Consider the following 21196-nt stretch of genomic DNA (forward strand, 5'->3'; position numbering starts at 1 on the left):
CTTTATATTGGCCGTAACAGAAAAGTTTTTAAGTGGATAGAAGCTGCTCCATTCAAAGAAGTTATGTTCGAGTATGAGATCAACTTATTCACTTATAAGTTGTCTAAAGATTTGTTGTACCATGCCTTAAAATTTTAGATAATGATAAAACATTCAAAAGAACCAAAATCTATAAGTTCATTGATCGACATAAAATAGATTGGTGATAATTATTTATATACAATAAAAGAGCAAATGATTTAGCATAGGCCTTCAATAAAATATTGGTGAAGCTATTAAAAAATATCCTCACAAAAAAATAAAAAAGAATAACTTATTAAGATGACACAAGCATTGCGGCGCATCATACAACTTAAAAATGCCAACCAAACCCACTCTTTACTCACTAGTATTCAGAATTGAAGTAGTACTGTTGCTGGAGATCGAACTACCGTTGTTTAGAGTAGCAGTTTAGTAAAAATATCACTTAAGAATTAATTACTTAATTGAGAATAGAAGAGCTCTACGCACTCAATGATATAAGGCTAAAAACTTAACATAACTTGTTAAATTATCGAGAAAGAATGGGGAAATTATTTGATTGGATGGTCATCACTGGGCATTTCTTGAAGGGGAGTTAGTCCTAGTGCTGAGAAGACAAATTACACAACTCCAAAAAAATTGGTAGCAAATTTATAACCAATTGGGAAGGCCCCTTTATCATTAAAATGGTGTATCAGTGAGGAGCTTATCAACTTATCAATTGTCGACACTTCAAGAAATACCACACATAAAATTGCCCAAAAAAATTATTATGTTTAATGTACTTTATATTTTTTACATGTGTTTTAACATGTACCCTTTATATTTTAAAATTCTCTTATAGTATAAAAATATATTTCAAAGAGGCCCAAAAAATCCCTGATAAGACTGGGTATTTTGAATATTTATTCGGGTTGACATCACTCCATATGCTGAAATCTATAAATAAATATTTAAAACCTTAAAATACAAAGACTTTCTAAAATCTCCCTATATGATAGGGGCCTTTTTAAATATTAATGTTGGTTTAAATCATGCTATTTGTCGATATCCCTAAACAAATATTTAAAATCTCAAAATTTTAAATTTATTAAAAATTTAAATCTCCCTGTAAGATAAAGGGTATTTTAAATATTAATTTGGGTCAACATCATGCAATACACTAAGATCTCCAAATAAATATTTAAAATCTCAAAATTTTAAATCTATTCCATTTTAAAATCTCCCTATAAGAAAGGGACATTTTAAATAATTATTTACATCAACATCATGTTATGCACTAAAATTCTCAAAAAAAGTTTTAAAATCATCAAGCTGAATATTATATTGTAAAAAAAATATAATAATTATCATTATCAACACATTTGTAGATGATCTTTAGAAAGCTTGGGACCCCACCTTCTCCAATTTCTTATGATTTTAAAGTTAGGAAAGCACTTTTATTAAAAGAAGTCGAGGAAGAATAGCCTGAAGTCTTTCAATAGCCAGAAGCATACGGTTTGAATTGGTGAAAGAGGTCAGATCCAACAAGCCCATATATAATTAAATTACTGCTAGCCCCTTCTACTCAACATGCGATAAGAAATTCTATAGTAGTGGAACCCCCACCATGTCAACCTGTCTGTAGGGACTATATGAAGTACAAATGCTAATTTAACTTGCTAAGTTTAAGTGATCATAGTCTACCAAATTCTCTTAATTGGCTAGAGAATCAAATATTCGATGAAAAGAAGGGGTTGCGAGCAACTACTGAATATGTGCATTCTACCATAAAGGAGGAATCCAAATCTACCACCTCAATAGATTTAATATTGGAAGTGCATTTCCTATAGCTCATGTCTGAAGCCTGAATGGGTGTAAAGGCTTATTCCAACACACCCAAATATGATCGGATCGCTAGTAATTATATCTGCTCAAGAAAGACCGTAGTAGAGAAACCGTTATTTCAATAACTAGAGGATGAAGTACTATAAAATATGATCTCACGTAATCTGATGAACTCAAGTAAATCAGATTGATGTATCTTCAACTAGTTCAGGATCTAAATACTACTTATATTTTGTACTATATTCAAAACATGCAAATTCTTCAAAAATTCATAAAGTATAAAACAAGGATCAAAGCAATTCTTCTTCAATAATTTCATGAAAGCACAAATCAAAGGGCTAAAGAAATTATCCTAAAGTTCACACAAAGCCTAAGGCTAAACTAATATGATTTTTTCATCAAAAAGTATGCCATATGCAAAGCTCTAGACCAATCACTTTTGGCCACCTACCTAATTTAAACTTTAACTATTTAGGCCACAAGCGTCGACTCCTTCATCATGCCCATCAAACTAAGAAGCAAAGGGAATAAGGTATATATATCTCCTAATAAGCCAATAATGACAAATTAGGTAACTTTTTTATCAATGTTCACCACACAAAGCATAGGGCAAATGGAACCAATGCCTAAAAACTAAAATCAAAGTTGTGGAAATAGAACAACTACAAACTCTAATGCGGGTCTAAATCCATGAGCACCATAACCATAGAAGTCACAAGAGCATAATGAAAAAGAGAGATTGTTAACTAAATTTATAAGTTCACTTTATTTTATTAATTCAAAATTTATATACAATTTTTCAATTTACATCTAATGCAAGCTTGCATAAGACAACAAAAAATGGTTACATTGTCCTTCGAAGAGGACTAAAATCTATCTCCTAAAGCTATGCATGAAGAGGAAGTCAATAACCCTATTCTGCTCCTTTTAAATACCAGGTATCCTGTACTCAAACCTGCATAAAAAAAACAAAAATGTTAGAAGAAAGGAGAAAAATCTTTCATATATATTGCTACAATAGGAAAAGTACCTGAACTAAAGTCTTCTATATTAGCTTACAAACTTGGGTCCTGCTCCTCCTAAAATCTATATAGGTCAACATGAGAATTAGTAAATAATAAAAGAAAAAGAAGAAAGTTATATAAATAAACAAAATTATAAGGTACCTGAGCTGAAGCATCATGTGGTTACTAACTGACTTGATCTTGTTCTAATAGTAATTTGTTTAAAATACAAAGCATCATAAGTACAAGTCAAAAATTAAAACTAAAAGAAAGGAAAGATAGTGTACCTGAACTAAAGGAAACTTTGGAGAACATGAGTCAGTAAAGTCCTATAAGCTGGTGAATTTGAAAGTTTGAGAAAATTCTGAATGACACTGTTAATTATATAATAAAAAAGTCACATTCATATATGATTGTAATAATAATGAATATTAAACCTGTATGAAAATGCTAAAAACTAAGTTAACAGAGGTGGCAAAAGAAGAGCAAGAAGAGACAATACTATATATTCTCATCAATCTACCTAGTAATGCTCTAGAAGTCTAAGGACTTGGGTATGTAGTACTTGATAAGAGCCAATGTACCAATCATATTATTGACTAGAAGTGCATTGAAAGATGTATAAAAGCACATAGACAAATTCTTGGAGATCTACATAATGAAAATCTTAGAATGACATCCAAACAAGCTTTTAGAGATCAAAAATAAAGGCCTCTATGTTATATCTATAGCAAATATATAGAGATCTACAATGTCAATCACTATATAACCAATATTATTATCTCTATACAAGTACCATATTTATTTGGGGCATTTGATAACCTCCATAAAAAAATCCATAAAAAAGAAGAATCCAGAAAACTCACAAGAAATCTAGCTAACCTAGAAATCAGTGCCACACCAGAGTCTTCTTCACAATGTCTATAAGAAACTTACCTCGATCGTCACCTATTTCATGTCATTAAAATGAGATAGAAATGAGAGCCTCTGATTCCCTTATTCCTTCCAATGCTCTAGCCTTTGACTTCCCTATCTGAATTCTTCCCCATGATTAAACCATCTGACTCCTTACCTACATCTACCTTTGATTAGACCCAAAAGTCGTAAATTGACTAAAATCCATAGCTGACCCGCCATTCGATCAAATCCTCCTCCTAACTGATAACCATGTTTTTCTCTATTCTCTTTCAAGCCTTCAATGTCAAGGTTGATTGACTACCACCTATCTCCTCTCTTTATTTCCAGTTGATGTTTGCTCCTTTGAAGACATTCATCACTATTGAATACAAAGTCGACTGCATTAGCATAAAATAAACTCAAAGCTTCCATTGAAGCCCTAGCCAAAGGCTCGATCCTTCTTGAAGACATAAATTTACCTAGTCTATACCCTCTATCCATTAAACTCCCAAAAAGATTCAAGCCAATTCCTCCATGATCTGACCAATCCAGCCACAACCTCAAGAGTCCCTATTTGATCTAACCCACATAGCCAAAGCCCTCCTGTAATCATAATAACTCTCTCTCTCTCTCTCTCTCTCTCTAACGATGCATATATGTATATTATCATAATATATTTATATTATATTTTACACACACACACACACACACACACACACACAGATATATATATATATATATATATATATATATATATAATTAAATGAAATGAGAATAAGAACGAGAAAGAAAAGAAGAAAAAGAAAAATGAGAACAAAGTGAAATATAAAAAAAAAAAAGAGAGGAAGATTTGTATTTTTTGATCATCGCCGTCATTCCACACTTCATTAAGGTATAATTTAAAACTCAAAAATATCACACTCACTATTTACACCAAGACAACATACCTCTCTACACGGCCACATAGCATAGTGGGAGGCAAATCAGTGTGACAGTTGCAATGAGGTAGGTAAGGCTTGAAGTGCTCACATATTATGATGATGACAAAAAACTAAGTACCCTTAAGTGCTCACATAGTGAAATGGGGGAAAGAAAACAACTTTATTTACAAATAGGTACTTGATGACCCTTAAGTGATCATGTAGCATAGTGTGGCATGTTTAAATTTTGGCCGAGGTTTCATCTCACACCTACCTGAAGCACTTAGGTAGCATGGAGAGGAAGGCTATGTCTCATGAAATTTTTACTTAATAAGGGAGGCGTCTGGAGGCTACCAAAAATTTTAGTGACACAAGGGAGTTGGCATCAAATGAACAAAGACTTTGACTTAAACTTGATCGAATAAAAAATGACTTAAGTGAACTCAAACTTAGAATGGATTTGGACTTGAAGCAAATGACAAAAAATTGGACTTGGAATTGAATTTGATTTGGGAATTAAAAGAATTCAACATGTATTCAATCTCAATTGAAATGAAATTGAATTGAACAAGACTACAATTGACATGAACTCAAACCAGACATTTATTTATGTCTAACTCAAATTGAAGGGAACCTATTTTGAACATAAAGGAACATTTAACATGAGCATAACTTTAACTTAAATATAATTAAAAATGAATGAGTAATGAGTGGTTTGATTTGAATGATTATACATGGTTCTAATGGGATGTTAGAGAATCAAGATAATTTCCAAATTAAGAAAATATGGTTCATACAAAAAGGCCTCTACAATGTCTCTTTTTTCATCTCTAGCAAAACTAGGGTTCACTTGTTGTGACCATTTCCTCTTCATCGTGGATCTATTTTCTTTACTTTCATTTGATTTGGTTTCATTTTTCTACTCTTTCCTATTAATTTGTATTTTTGGTTTAACCAATGTTTGATTTCTTGTGGCTTTTAGGCGATGACGATGCCGTCATCATCATTCCTTATACCTCGAATGCTGTTGGTTGCTCCCATTCTTTCAAGGATGTTCTTGCTGGTTGTTCTTCATCTTCTCCTAAGATGGATTTCATTCATGCATCTTTCAAGAAGTTGCCTTAGCTCTGATGATTGATTATAAGGTAATTTCCCACCTTATTGTGCCCTTTGCTTTTACTCTGGTTGATAAGTTTATTTTGCACAGACCTAATGTAGACATTATCCAAAATTTTTATCTAAATCTGAAACTTTTGGGATCATTTACTATGGGGTTGATGGATCAATGCTATGTTACGATTAAGCTTTCAAATGATCTAGATTATAGCAAAATGTTTTTTGAGAAAAACATAATTTATTCAAGGCTATCAAATGAGGTTACTTCAATGGACTCCTAATTTTAATGTGTGTGAGGAATCCCTAATAGCTATGATTTGGATTTTGTTTCCTAATTTAATACTTCATTTCCTTTATCACCAGATTTTGTTTGCTTTAGCATTAATTTTTGGTAGACCATTACAGATGGATCAAGCGACTACATCCGTCACATGTCCATTTGTAGCAAGAGTTTTGGTTGAAATGGGCATTTCCAAGAAACATCTAAAAGAAATTTGGATTGTTTCTGAGCTTGAGGTTACTAATAAAAAGTTGATTTTGAGAATCTACTATTATTTTGTACTTACTATAAAATGCATGGTTACTGTAATGCTGAATGTTTCATTCTACACCCTAATTTATGTAATAATAAAGAAACACAAAAAGAATTAGAAGGGAAAATTTTGAGTAGCCCTACGTAGGAAAGCTTATAAGAGCAAATCTTACTACAATTGAACACCTCTAAGGATCCAAACATTATCGGGAATGAAATTCCTGACTCTTTGGTGCCTCTAGAGGTTAGTTTTGATGGAGACCATGTTGAGGAATCTCTAGCCATTCTCATTGAATATCTCAAACTTATTCTTAATGGTTCTAATAATATGGAGAACCATTGGGTGGCTATCAACAATGTGGATCAAATGGATGTTATGATTGTTAAGCATAATAATACTTCAACTTCCCTAAAAACTCATTTTTTTACAATCTTAAAATCTTCTAAAATTGATCTTACTGTGACTAATTCTGATATTGGCTTCCATGTGTTTCCTAATAATATAGATAATGTGCAGGACACTAGGGACCAAAATCTGGAAGAAGGAGAATTTGTTCAAGGTTACTTGGGGGATTGCTTGATGAACCAAAGTAGTCATGTGGAAAAGGTTTGTAAGTATTCCCAAAATTTATCTCATAATAGTGAATTTAATAATGATCATGACCATTCAGGTAATGGAATTAGAGAGGGGTGTGATGATTTCTGAGATTTTACTCCAGTCCCCTAGCCTCAAGGAAGAATATATATATATATATATATATATATAAAAAATGTGTTGCAATCACCTAAAAGCACATAATCACAAACTTCTTATTTACATTCAAATGCATAAGCTGATTATTTGGTATGTTAGGGGCATTGGTTGTCCTTCTACTAGAATTAGAGTTAAAAATTTATGTCATATTTATAATATTTCTTTGCTTATTTTGATTTAACCTTTTGTTTCTCATAGTAAGTTGTACATTACTCTTAGGTACTTGGGCTTTAATCATGGTGCACCCAATGTTTCCAACAAAATATGGGTTTTTTGAGGAATCCTATGATGATTAATATTGTGGGTGATTTTATCCAAGTGATTTATTATAATATTGAAATTTTGCATTATGACTATTTTGCATCTTTTTTCTATGTCACATCTTCTCATATTAATAGAAGTATTTTGTGGGACCAAATTAGTCAATTTCATGTCTTTATTAATTCTCCCTGGTTGGTGGATGGGGATTTTAATATTATTTTTTCCTCTGTGAAAGAATTGGGGGCTTTAGGCCTCTTTATTAATCTATGGAAGATTTCAATAACATGATCATGGATTAAAATCGCATTGATATTGATTACACTACTAGTAATTTTAGTTAGAATCGTGCTAATCTCTGGCAAAGGTTGGATTGTGTGCTTTTTAAAGATTGTTGGATAAATACCTTCTCCTACATGCATGTTGAGCACTTTACTTATCAGATCATTCTCCGTTACTTATTTCTTTACAAATGAATTTTCCAACCCATACTGTTAAATTTTGTTTTCAAAACATGTGGCTTCCTGACTCTTCCTTTATTGATGTTGTTAAAGAGAAATGGCAAGCTCCTCTTCACTTGGACAATTGGATTTTTTGCATAAATCATATTTGTCTTAGGTTAAAAAGGTTAAAACATAAAATCAATTGGTGGAATAACACTATTTTTAAAGATATCTTTACTAATATCATTGTCTCGGAGGACAAAGTTAATTCCTTGGAGCATTTTTGTCAACAATCCCCTTCTAATGTTAATTTTGCTCAGTTGGAACAAGACAAAAACTCTTTTTTTTAACTTACAAGCCCAAGAAGAAACTTTTTAGAAATAGAAAGCGGCTCAATGCATCTTACTGATGGGGACTATAACCCTAAGTACTTTCATTCTCTTATTAAGAGGAATAGGGCTAGAAATTGGATATAAAATGAAATTTGCTGATGTTTCCTTCACAAAAGTTGTTGTGGAAATTCCTTTATCTGGTGTGGAATTCCTTAAGGTTTATTTAGTAAAACTTTCAATCCTGCTCCTATTAACATGCCTAACATTTTTCCTCACATAATTAACTGGGATGATAATTTGGCTCTTACTATTTTCCTACTTTGGAGGAAGTTAAGAAGGCAATGTTTGACTTGAATGTTAAGTCTTTTGTTGGATAAGATGGTTTCACCACTAATTTTTTTCATAAAAACTTGGGATATTATTTATATTGAGCTTTTTAATGTTATTTCAAATTTGTTTTCTTGTAATTCTATTCCTAAATTCTGCTCTTCCACCTCTGTTGTGCTTATTCCAAAAATTAATTGTGCTTGTAATTGGAATGATTTTAGACCTATAAGTCTTTGTACCATTTTTAGTAAGTTGATCTCCAAGTTACTTATTAACTGGCTATCTCCTTTGCTTCCTAAATTCTGCTCTTCCACCTCTGTTGTGCTTATGCCAAAAATTATTTGTGCTTGTAATTGGAATGATTTTAGACCTATAAGTCTTTGTACCATTTTTAGTAAGTTGATCTCCAAGTTACTTATTAGCCGGCTATCTCCTTTGCTTCCTAAAATTATTGCTTCAAATTAATCTGGCTTCACCCAGGGTAGATCTATTTTCAATAAAATTTTATTTTCTCAAGAGGTTGTGCATGACTTTGATGTTAGGGTGCCTTGGGGTAACATTATTTTCAAGTTAGACATTGTAGAAGCTTATGATAACATCAATTGGGACTTTCTTTATTATGTTTTGAGTTTGTTTGGTTTTAACACTATTTTTATTAACCTTATTAATCAGTATATTGAAAATTATTTTTTCTCTATTATTATTAATGGTAAAAGCAATAGTGTCTTTAAGTCTTCCCATGGGTTGAGACAAGGTTCTGGTATCTCTCCTTCTCTTTTTTAATATTTCTATGAAATTTTTATCTAGAGACATTTCCAATCTTTTTTTGAATTATCCTAACAATTTTTACAGAACATTGGGTGGTTTTCCTATTTCTTATTTATGTTTTGCTGATGATGTTATCATATTTTTGAATGCTTCTCTTAACAGGGTGAAGAGAATCATGAGTTTTTTTAAATAAATGTGAAAGTTGTATTGGTTTTTCTATTAACAAAAAGTAATAGATGCTTTATTGTTTCTAACAAGATTTTTCTTGATGGGATGCTTGCTATTAAGAATAGTACTAGTTTTCTCAAAGTTTCTTTGCCTATTAAGTACTTTAGGGATCCTCTTTATAAGGTTAGGAAAAAAACTTTTCTTTGTGATGATCTTATATCTAATGTGCACAATAAGCTTTATTCATGGAATTCTAATTTCCTTAGCTTTGGAGGGAGACTTACCCTTATTAAAAGTGTTTTGTGCTCATTACCTGTGTATAATTTTAAACTTTGTAACCTACCCGTGTTGTGTGTAATAGGATTGAGAAATTAGTTAATAAGTTCATTTGGCGTGGTTCCAATGTGAATTTTAAAGTTATTTGGTCTTCTTGGAACAAATGTTGCGGCGAGCTTGAAGAAGGGGCTTTGGGCTATTAGACTTTGGGATTTTTCTTATGCTTTTTGTTATAAACTGTGGTTTAATTTTCATTCCAAACTTTCTCTATGGGCCAAGATTATGACTAAGAAATATTGTGCTGGAAAGCACCCTACTATGTGCTATTATAAGAATGGTGACTCTAAGGTTTGGAAAAGGCTATGTAATATCAAATGGAGTGCTGAACCCCATGTCAAAAGGGGTTTATGTAAAGCTAACCTTTTCTTCAGGAAAGATCAGTGACTTGATGGTCGGTCCATTGAGTCATTGATTTATTCTTCTTCTATGTCTCCCACTATACTAGATGCTTTTATTTCTGATTATGGGTGGGATTATAATAAACTAGTAGAAGTCATTTCGGACATTTTTTTTTTCATTTGGAGAATCATGCATAATTATATTCCTATCGAGGATAATTTGTGAAAGAGATGTCTTATTATTACTTCTACTTGTAAATGCTTCTTTCATGAAGTAAATATGCATAATGTCTTTATTTCCGGCTGATTGCTATTAAAACTTGGTCTCACTTTGATGATATTTTCAAGTTAAACAAGTTTAGCACTCTTATTTCTATTAACATTTTGCTTGATTACTAGTTCATTAACTCTAAAGGGCATATTAGAAATGTTATTCCTTCTTTAATATTGTGGTTTTTGTAGCTTGCTTGAAATAATTATGTTTTCAATAATTGTAATATGGACTCTCACCACATTATTAGGAATATTATAGATAAGGTGTGGAAGCTTTTTGCTATCAACCTTTTGACTTCCAAAAATTTTAAGAATTAATTTTTTGTAGCTTATAGTTTTGGTATATCTTTGTACTATATAAATACTTTTGAGGAACCTAAATTGGTTCAGTGGATCTAACGTCCTCACAATATTTATATGTTCAATATTGATGGGGCGGTGAAGAGCAACTCTTATGGGTGTGGGGCCATTATTAGGGATGCACAAGGTAACATGGTTTTGGCCTTCTCAACCCCATTGAAGAAGTGCTCAGTGGTGTTGTTTTAACTCCCTGCTATTCTTAATGGTCTTAAAGCATGTATCTCTTTTTGTAATAGAAATATTTTGATTGAGGTGATGCCGCATCTAATATCTATTAGCTGATGAAGTAATGGATAGTATTTTCAAACCATACATTTTCAACCTTATCCATGAATTTAAATGTCTATTAACTTTTGTTTACTATTACTCAAGTCTATTGGTAAGTGAAGTTGTGTGTTGATTTTCTTGCTAATTTGGGTTATAATTTGAATGATATTAATAACTTCAATGTCACAAATTTACCTAATCTTTTAAAAGGTATGATTAGGTTGGATAAAATGGGATTACCGTATGTTAGAGTTTAGGTGCTTTTTTCCTCTACCGTTCCATGTCTTGGTTCTAGTTATTCAGTTGAGTGTGGTTTTGGTTTATCTTTGTGCTTTGGTCTATGGCTTTTATCTATTGCAGTGTTTTAATTTCTACTCTATGTAGTGTTCTTTTGCTTCTGGCATGAGCAATGATTTGAATTATATTTTCCCTGATTTTAACCCCTCTTATTGCTCTTCTATTCCTATGAGCCTCATTTAGGGTTGGCTGTGCTGGTTATAATTTTTTTTTTGGGAGAAAATGATGATAGCATTAGATAAAATAAAAGAAATTACAACCTAATGTAACTTATCAAGACCAACACATTCGTCGTTTAACAAAGTTGCAAATGAAGGAAGAATGTCACAACTAGAAAAACCATTCCAAAGAAAATTGCTAAATAAAGCAAAGTTAGCGCAAAGATCCTCTAACTTATTTCATTTTCTATTATTAAAACTAAAAATGACTTGATCAGAATCCCTTTGAAAATAAAGATAACAATCCAACAATTGCTTTGGAGTAGCCTTCACATCTTTGAAGCATCTTTGAATAGAGTTAATAACATTCAAGTTATCACCTTCAATGATGATACCTTTACCTTCATGCATCCAACTTTGAATATACTCTTCCAACAAAAGAATTGCCAAGAGTTCCACTTGAGCCATATCCCAATGAATCCATTTAACACTGAAAGCCAATAAAAACCTCCCTTTATGATCTCTAAAGACTCCACCAATTCCAGCAATGTTGGACTTGAAGAGGGAAGCATCAATGTTAACTTTAATCCACTCAGGTGGAGGAGGATGCCAAGAATAAGATGGCAGCTGCATGAGCTTATTAGCATCCCAGTTGTTTAAATGAATATAATTGAAGGAAGAAAATGAAGATAGGTACAGAGCATTAACTGCAATCACCATCACACCATCTTCTTTATTTCCATGTATAAGTTTGTTTCTACACTTCCAAGAATGAAAAACAACTGAATAATAATAATTTCCCAAAAATGGATTATTGTGTGCCAATACTTCCAACTTATTAATAAATTCAAATAATGAATAAAAAGAAGGAACTCGAAAGCCCCATTTATTGAGAAGCTTAATTACAAGAAGAAGAATTAAGCAATCAACCGCTACATGTTCTTTCTGTTCAATCACACCACATCCTCTTGGACAGTTAGTTACATTGGAAATTCTTCTATAATTTAAAAAACAAATGTAGGTAATGCATCTGAGAATAGTCTCCAAAAAAAAAAAAAAAGATCTACTAGAGCTTTTAGTTTTAACTTTTGAATCCAATCACAATGTACCTCTTCACCCATTTGTTCAGCCATATTATATGAAATTATCACAGAAATATTTTACCATCCAAATTAACTTTTATCTCCAAACAATCATGGTTCAAATCAGATTTATTAGGAACTTGAAAAATCAAGTCTACAAGCTTCTTACCAAAATATACACTTAATTTAGATGTGTCCCACTTTACGCTTGAGATGAAGTTTTCAACTTTATTGCCAATCTCATCCAAATAAATCATAAATGTTGGCCACTGATTCAAAATTATGTCCAAAAAACACATATATGTAAGAGTTTTGATAGAATTTCCATTAGCAACTTCCCAACTGATAACGGGATGCAAAGAGTTCACTCCATCCAGAATAATCCTCCATGTACTGGAAATGCCTTACTTAATCTGTCCCTCCCAAAGATCCTCTCCATATTTAGACTTCAAGCTCTGATTAAGAAGAGATCCTGGTTTGTCAATAAAATTCCATGCAAATTTAGCTCGAATAGGTCCTACCTTATATATTTAAGAGTGAAGTCCACGACAACCAAATCTCTTTGATTTGCAAAGCAAATTCCATGCCACATAGTGAATCCCATACTTTCTATCCTTCTTATGACAAATAAAACTTCTACAAGATGTATAAATTTCATAAAGAATACCTAAGGGAACGAGTGAATGTGAAGCTAAAAAAATTAGTATGGATAACAAAACCAACTTTACAAGCACCATATGACCTTCCAATGAGATGAACTTATCATTTCAAAAATTAAGTTTTAATAGCACCTTTTCCTGTAAGTTTTGAAAATCAGAAGAAACAAGTCTTCTCAAGGCTATTTTGACACCTAGGTACTTCATTTCCTTCACAGTTTTAAAATTCAAGATCTGAGAGATAGCTTTCTTCTTGTTCTTAACAATTTTTCTCCCTGGTTGGTGGATGGGGATTTTAATATTATTTTTTCCTCTGTGAAAGAATTGGGGGCTTTAGTCCTCTTTATTAATCTATGGAAGATTTCAATAACATGATCATGGATTAAAATCACATTGATATTGATTACACAACTAGTAATTTTAGTTAGAATCGTGCTAATCTCTGGCAAAGGTTGGATTGTGTGCTTTTTAAAGATTGTTGGATAAATACCTTCTCCTACATGCATGTTGAGCACTTTACTTATAAGATCATTCTCCGTTACTTATTTCTTTACAAATGAATTTTCCAACCCATACTGTTAAATTTTGTTTTCAAAACATGTGTCTTCCTGACTCTTCCTTTATTGATGTTGTTAAAGAGAAATGGCAAGCTCCTCTTCACTTGGACAATTGGATTTTTTGCATAAATCATATTTGTCTTAGGTTAAAAAGGTTAAAACATAAAATCAATTGGTGGAATAGCACTATTTTTAAAGATATCTTTACTAATATCATTGTCTTGGAGGACAAAGTTAATTCCTTGGAGCATTTTTTTCAACAATCCCCTTCTAATGTTAATTTTACTCAGTTGGAACAAGACAAAAACTCTTTTTTTTAACTTACAAGCCCAAGAAGAAACTTTTTAGAAATAGAAAGCGGCTCAATGCATCTTACTGATGGGGACTATAACCCTAAGTACTTTCATTCTCTTATTAAGAGGAATAGGGCTGGAAATTGGATATAAAATGAAATTTGCTGATGTTTCCTTCACAAAAGTTGTTGTGGAAATTCCTTTATATGGTGTGGAATTCCTTAAGGTTTATTTAGTAAAACTTTCAATCCTGCTCCTATTGACATGCCTAACATTTTTCCTCACATAATTAACTAGGATGATAATTTGGCTCTTACTATTTTCCTACTTTGGAGGAAGTTAAGAAGGCAATGTTTGACTTGAATGTTAAGTCTTTTGTTGGATAAGATGGTTTCACCACTAATTTTTTTCATAAAAACTTGGGATATTATTTATATTTATGTTTTTAATGTTATTTCAAATTTGTTTTCTTGTAATTCTATTCCTAGATTCTGCTCTTCCACCTCTGTTGTGCTTATTCAAAAAATTAATTGTGCTTGTAATTGGAATGATTTTAGACCTATAAGTCTTTGTACCATTTTTAGTAAGTTGATCTCCAAGTTACTTATTAACTGGCTATCTCCTTTGGGATTACTTCCTTTAACTTTAAATCATCAATTAAAAGCTAAGAACAAATAATAAAAAGATATGGAGACAAGGGACATCCTTGTTGAAAACCACACTTAGCTTCAATCCAATTAGAATTGTTCCCATTAAATAAAACTGAATTCTTGGGATTCTCTACACATTCCAAAATTAAATCTAAAAACTTTGGAGGAAAATTGAAGTACCTTACAGCTTGCCTAAGAGATATCCCCCCGAAATTGTCATATGCTTGCTCCATATCAATTTTGAATGCCACGAATCCTTTTTTTGCTTTAGAGAATTTGAATTTGTTGAAAACCTCCTGAGCCAAAAGTACATGATCTTATATGGATCGACCTTTGATGAAGGCCCCTTGTTCCTAAAAAAAATCATGTGTATAACTTTCTCTAGCTAATTTAGCAATAATTTTGCAACTATTTTATAAATAGATAAGCATAGACTTATTGGCCGAAAGTTAGTTGAAGCTAAAGGATTATTAACTTTAGGAGTTAACACAATGAGAGTTTCTTTCCAAGAAGGAGTCATCTTTCCATGAGTGAAAAAAATGAAATATTTCCTTCCAAACATCTTCACATATTATATTCCAATAATTTTTAATAAAAGAATAAGAAATACCATCTATACCTGGAGATATATTATTTCTAAGATGCTTAACCACTGAATTGAGTTCTTCTTTGGAGAAGTCTTTATTTGACCACATCCAATCATTATCTTCAAGAGTTTGGATCGAGTTTAGCCACCCATTCAACAAACAAGTTATCCCATTCCATTTATCATTAAAAATTCAAAGAAATTTTTCTCTATTAGATTAGTATCTTTAACTAGGAAGTCGTTCCTATGCTTGACTTGTTTAATCCAATTGGCATTCCTTCTAGCATTAGCGAATGAAGAATAATTTTGTGTTAGCATCTCCTCCCCCACCTATTTGGCTTTTGCCCTTTGCTTCCACCAAGAGTTTAACCGAGCAAAGGTGGAGTTGAAATCAAGAATTTTCATCCTCAATACCCATAGATTCTCCTCCAAAAGTTTTCTTTTCGCTTCATCCATTTGCATTAAAGAAATTTCCTTCTTCATGGAATCCTTCGAATCAGCAAGATTCTGGAGTTTAGCCCTGCTAAAAAATGATATTGCTCTTAAAGTTTCACTGAACTTGTGGTTTAAAATCTGGAAGGGATCACCATGAGCCGGTTTGTCCCAATATTCTCCATAAGAAGCATGAATGGATGACCAAACATACATCACTCTTCTTTTAGGTTGAACAAATGGTTTAAAAACTTCTGATGCAATAGGATAATGATCCAATGCAACCCTTGGAAGATGTCAAATAGCTGTAATATGAACAAGACTCAATGCTTTGGAATTAAGAAGACACCTATCAAGCCTTTCCAATATACGTGCACTTAAATATTTGTTATTACACCAAATAAATTTAGGACCTATGAAATTCACATCATGAATTTCATTATTGTTCATAAATTTCTTCATTTCCTTAGGACCTTGGGAAAAAACAAATTTTTTCCCTTCCCTTTTATCTTCTTGAGATAAGATACAGTTGAAGTCTCCACAAATGATAGAAGGAATGTTTTTAGAAGATAGCCCTTCCAACGAGCTCCATAACTCCCTTCTTTTATGAATTCTCTTGCTAGCATATACCATTGAAATCAAACAAATACCTTTGCCAAAGATATCCAACTCTCCCATAATAAATTGGGAAGAAGAATCTTTCAACACAAAAGAAACTAGATAAGTCTTCCATAAAACAATAATTCCACCCGAAAGACCCGTTGCAGGAACATAAAAGAAACTCCATTCCACACCCAAAAGCTTATTGACCTCCAATCTATTCAACAAAGATATTTTCATTTCCACAAGTTCAACAAAAAATACGTCATGATCTTTTACCACATCCTTCAAGTATAGAAAGGATTCTTTCTTTTTTACCCCTCTACATTTCCAAAAGATCATAGACTTCATTGGGAAACCAAGGGGGAAGGACCCCCATTCCTACTTTTATCCAACACTTCATTCTTTCTCAAATGAGAACAAATACTTACGGGGCCAAGAGATTTAACTTCTTTCAAAAGCTTGACCATGCTTCCAATTGATGATCAATCCACAGCTTTTAAGTTTTGATTTTCAACTTGAAACTTTTCTTCAGAATTTTGATGGACACCACTTCAGCTCTGAATTTAGGAATAGCCTTCACTTAAGAGGAATTAATGATTTCTTCATTAACCATAGCGGAATTTCCTTCTATAGAAATTGTATCTTCACTTTGAGGAATGATTTTGCTCCTAATTGAAGCATTATTAATGTCTGAGAAACATTTATCTTAATCTACAACTTTGATTCTTGAATTAATGATACCATTTTCCTCTTTATCAACATTATCTACTCCCATGTCTTCACATAATTCATTCAGTACATTGAATTTGTAACTAGAAGATGGAATTGGGTCTACCACATCCTTTGCGAATTTATCCAAAGTATTTACTGTAGCTTCCACCATACAATTTTCCTTATTCAGGCAACTAAAACCAATTTCCACTTCACCTTCTTCTAATTCTTTAAGCACCAAATTTTTATCAATCGGAGGGAGTTTGGAAGATCCCAAATTCTCAACTGTCCATCCTTGTTTAATAGGAACAAATATCCCCACAGTTTCTTGTTTAGTATAATTCTAAAATTTATTCACACTTTACTTGTTCAAAGATTCTGGCAATTTCTTTCCCTTTTTGTAGTTCACATGGACCCAAGGCCTATAATTACTTTCTTACACCATTTCCTTAGGAACACTTGAAGGCTTCTCAGCAGCTCCAGATTTTTCTTCTACTTGGACCATCACCGAACTAACCTCCTTCAAACATTCATTAGCTAGGTGACCAATTTTACCACATTTAAAAAAAAATAGAGATCTTCTCATATTGGATTTTTGGAAGAATATTCCAAAAGGGATTTCAACCCATACATAATTTGGCAGTTGACTGTCTAAGGATACCTGCACATAAGCCCTTACAAACTCTCTCTTCCCCCATTGAAACATGTTTCCATAAATGAAAAGAGGAGTACCGATTAAAGAAGTAATCTTTGTAACATTAATCTTATCCCAACAAACTAATGGAAGGTGAGTCATTCTAATCCAAATAGGAGGTGATAAGCTTTTTAATGAAGAAGGAGAGAAGTTGGGATTCCATTTATCAATCCCTATAATTTGACCATTAACATACCATGGGCCACCCGATAGAACATTTTCCATAGCTTCGACCGAGAAGAATGAGCATAACACCCACCCTAAACCAGGAGTAGTAATGTGGAATTTGCCAAATTGTTCCCATTGACGATGAAGTTCCATTACAACCACTTGAATAAGAATTTATTTTCCAAATACTTTAACCACAATAGAGAACTTTAATTTTTTGAATTCAAAAGAATACAAGGTTTTGGTGAAGTTTCACTCCTTTCCCATCTATTGTAACAAATGAGTTATCTCTTGAAAAATTAACCTTGGTGTTCAGTTTCTTCACCCAAGAGTTAGCTGAAGTCTTCTCTCCCATTGCATTTCTCATGTTAACTTCCACCATATTGGGTGGAACTGGCATAATGTTGTCTTCAGAATCAATTTGACGAACAGTTGGTGTTAAACCAATTTTCAAAGGAGAATCCTTATTCATAGCAACATCATTTTTAGAATTCAGGCCACCAAATCTATTCACTAGAATTCCATACTAGATGAAGATGAGGCTTCTATATCATTCGACCTTCCTTCTACAGATTTAACTCCCGAATGAGGACTTTTGAATATTACCTCAGTATTCACTATCGTATTTTTTCCCTTGCCAAGAATGACTAGAAAAATCTTTAAACAATGAGATGAAGGCTCCCTAATCACCAATAGACCATTTAAATGAAACAGAGAAGTAGCAGGCTATGTAGATAGATGATCATTGAGAAGCCTAGAGTATTCCGATGATCCTCCTATAGAGTTCTGGGGACCAGAAGTGGTGGCCACCACTGTAACTATCATCCCTAAAAGTACCGCATAAATAGCAGATAATAAAAAAATTAAAAAAGTAGTAGTTTCTCACTCTAGAATTCTCAGAGTTTCTCACTCTAGAAATCACAGAGTTTGAAAGGTTTTTGGACTCATTAATTTCTCTAAATTTGCACTCAATCTATCATTAGATCAAACCCATGTTCATAAGGTGCTGGTTACAACTTAGGGGGTGCTAAACGGGATGGCCTAGCTAGTTGTACTTCTGAGGGGGTTTTAGATTACTGGGCATCGCTTGTAAGCTGGGCTTTGGGGTGGCCCTTTTTGATGGATTTTTTTTTTTTTTTGTGGTTGTCAATTGATATTATATTTCTACTTTCCTCTGCTAGCTATTTTATGGGATTTGGAAGTATATTTATGTTATCAATTTAAATGTGATGGCCTATTATCTACAATTGCTAAATTTTACTCTAGTCAATTGCATCTCTTTATGCATGAACGAGCTTGGGTTTAAAGTTGAGTGGTATTGGGGTTTTATTCATGATGGATGCAATGAGATTATCTTCTTGAGCTCATTTGGCCCAAATTTCTGTATTGACTTCCTTAGCCATTTTCTGGATTATTATGGTTATGTTTCTAGTTCCTGGAGCTAGATTTATTTCTTCTTTGTCTGCTCCTTTGATTGTGGGATATGTTGGTTGTGTTGTTGCTCAATCGGTTATGGTAAGATTGGTTGGGTTGTTTCTATTTTGGGTTTCTTGGAGTTAACTATTGCTTTATGTGATAATGTCATTTTTTATTTTTTCCTTCTGGGGTTGTTTGACAGTCTTGCTCTCTACCCTAAGTTTCCCTTTCTTAAAAAGATTTCTTCCTTTTTTGTTGGTTAGTTATATTTTATATTATCTTTTGGCTGAGGATTTCCTAGTTATTGATCATTTATGCTGAAGGGAGTATATTAATAACCTTTTTACTAATTATATTGTGAACCTTATTTTAATTAATTTCTATTCTTTGTGCTATATCTTTTGTTTGTAGTGTTTGTTTTTCTCTTATTTTTGCTTATTCTTGAAGGATAAAGGGAATGTTAGTTTAGTGGAGGTATTGTATAAATTTTATAGAAAGATTATGCTCATTGGTAATTTATTCATCTTTCTTTTTCGGGTGTTGTCCTCTAGCAGCCCTAGAATGTTATTAGGTGATTTTATTAGTGCCCCTCAGGTGAAGAATAAGCAAAAGCTCTTGTGCTCTCATGAGATTTGGAAGCGATCTAGGGTTCCAACTCACATACTTCTTTCTTCTTGTTCCTGGCATGCTTCCCCTTGTTTTCTCTCTTAATTTTGTTTTCATTTTATTTGTTTCACTAGTTCTGTATTTTCTTTTGAGGTTTCACCTTTTGTTTCGGTGGCTTTAGGAGATGACGACTCTGTCATCATCTCACCTTGCGACTACTTCATTTTGGGATGGAAAGTCTCATTATTTTAAGTAGGTTTTGGCCAGTTCTTCATCTTCTTCCACTAAACTTCATTTTCTTTAAGCTTCATTTAAAGGATGTACAGCTTTGATGTTTGATGATTCTATTATTTTCCAGCTTGTCGCTTCTTTTGCTCTACTTTGGTTAGAAAATTTCTTCTTAGGCACCCTCATTCATAAGTTTTTCATTAGTTTAAAACTTTCATGATCTTTTCATATTGGATTGCTAAATTTGAGACATATTGCAATCCAACTTAGTAACGATCTGGATAATATTCATATTTTTTTATATGTGATCCTAATACATTCGAGCGTGCTATACGAGGTTACTCAAATAAACTCCTGACTTTGTTATTTGTAAAGAATCCTTAATTGCCCATGTGGGGATCTCCTGTTCGACCCTTAGACTTTATTTTTTTATTTCACAAATCTTATTTTGCTTGGTATCTATTTTTGGTAGGCCTTTATAAATGGACCAATCTATGACTTCTATCACTCTTCTGTCTATGGTTCATGTTTTTGTTGAGTTGTCTATCTCTATGAAACATCCTAATGAGATTTGGATTGGTTCAAAATTGAATGATTATTTTAAAAAATTTGATATAAAAAATTTGCATATTTTCCCCCTCTTTATAAGATGCATGGTCATGTGGTAAATGAGTGCTATAGGTTACACCCCCCCATCTTAGGAACGAAAAGGAATCCACTAATAAAGTGCATGGAAATAATATCCCTTTGATTGATGATATTATGATTCTTAATCTTGAGGTGATGTAGGGTGATGTTCCTAAGGTGCAAGAAAATATTGAGGAATCTATTCAAATTACCATGGCTCATATTTAACCGCAGTACACCAATGTCAGTGAGCCTTGTCATTTTTAGGGATAAAATATTTACTCTATCTCTTGCTTAGATTCTGGTTGTCAAAATGTGGTTCAGTAAATGTTGGCTATTACAACTAATATAAACAGGGTTTCAACTTCTGCTATTGCTACTTATGCTCTTAACAAAAACTTGCCTCATATGGACTTTGTGATATTAAATAATAATTATTCTAATAATTTGCATTCTCAATTTATTATGAGTGACCAGAAGGATGGCCAATT

This window comes from Dendrobium catenatum, unplaced genomic scaffold (assembly GCF_001605985.2).
Source record: "Dendrobium catenatum unplaced genomic scaffold, ASM160598v2 fragScaff_scaffold_738, whole genome shotgun sequence".
Taxonomy (NCBI): domain Eukaryota; kingdom Viridiplantae; phylum Streptophyta; class Magnoliopsida; order Asparagales; family Orchidaceae; genus Dendrobium; species Dendrobium catenatum.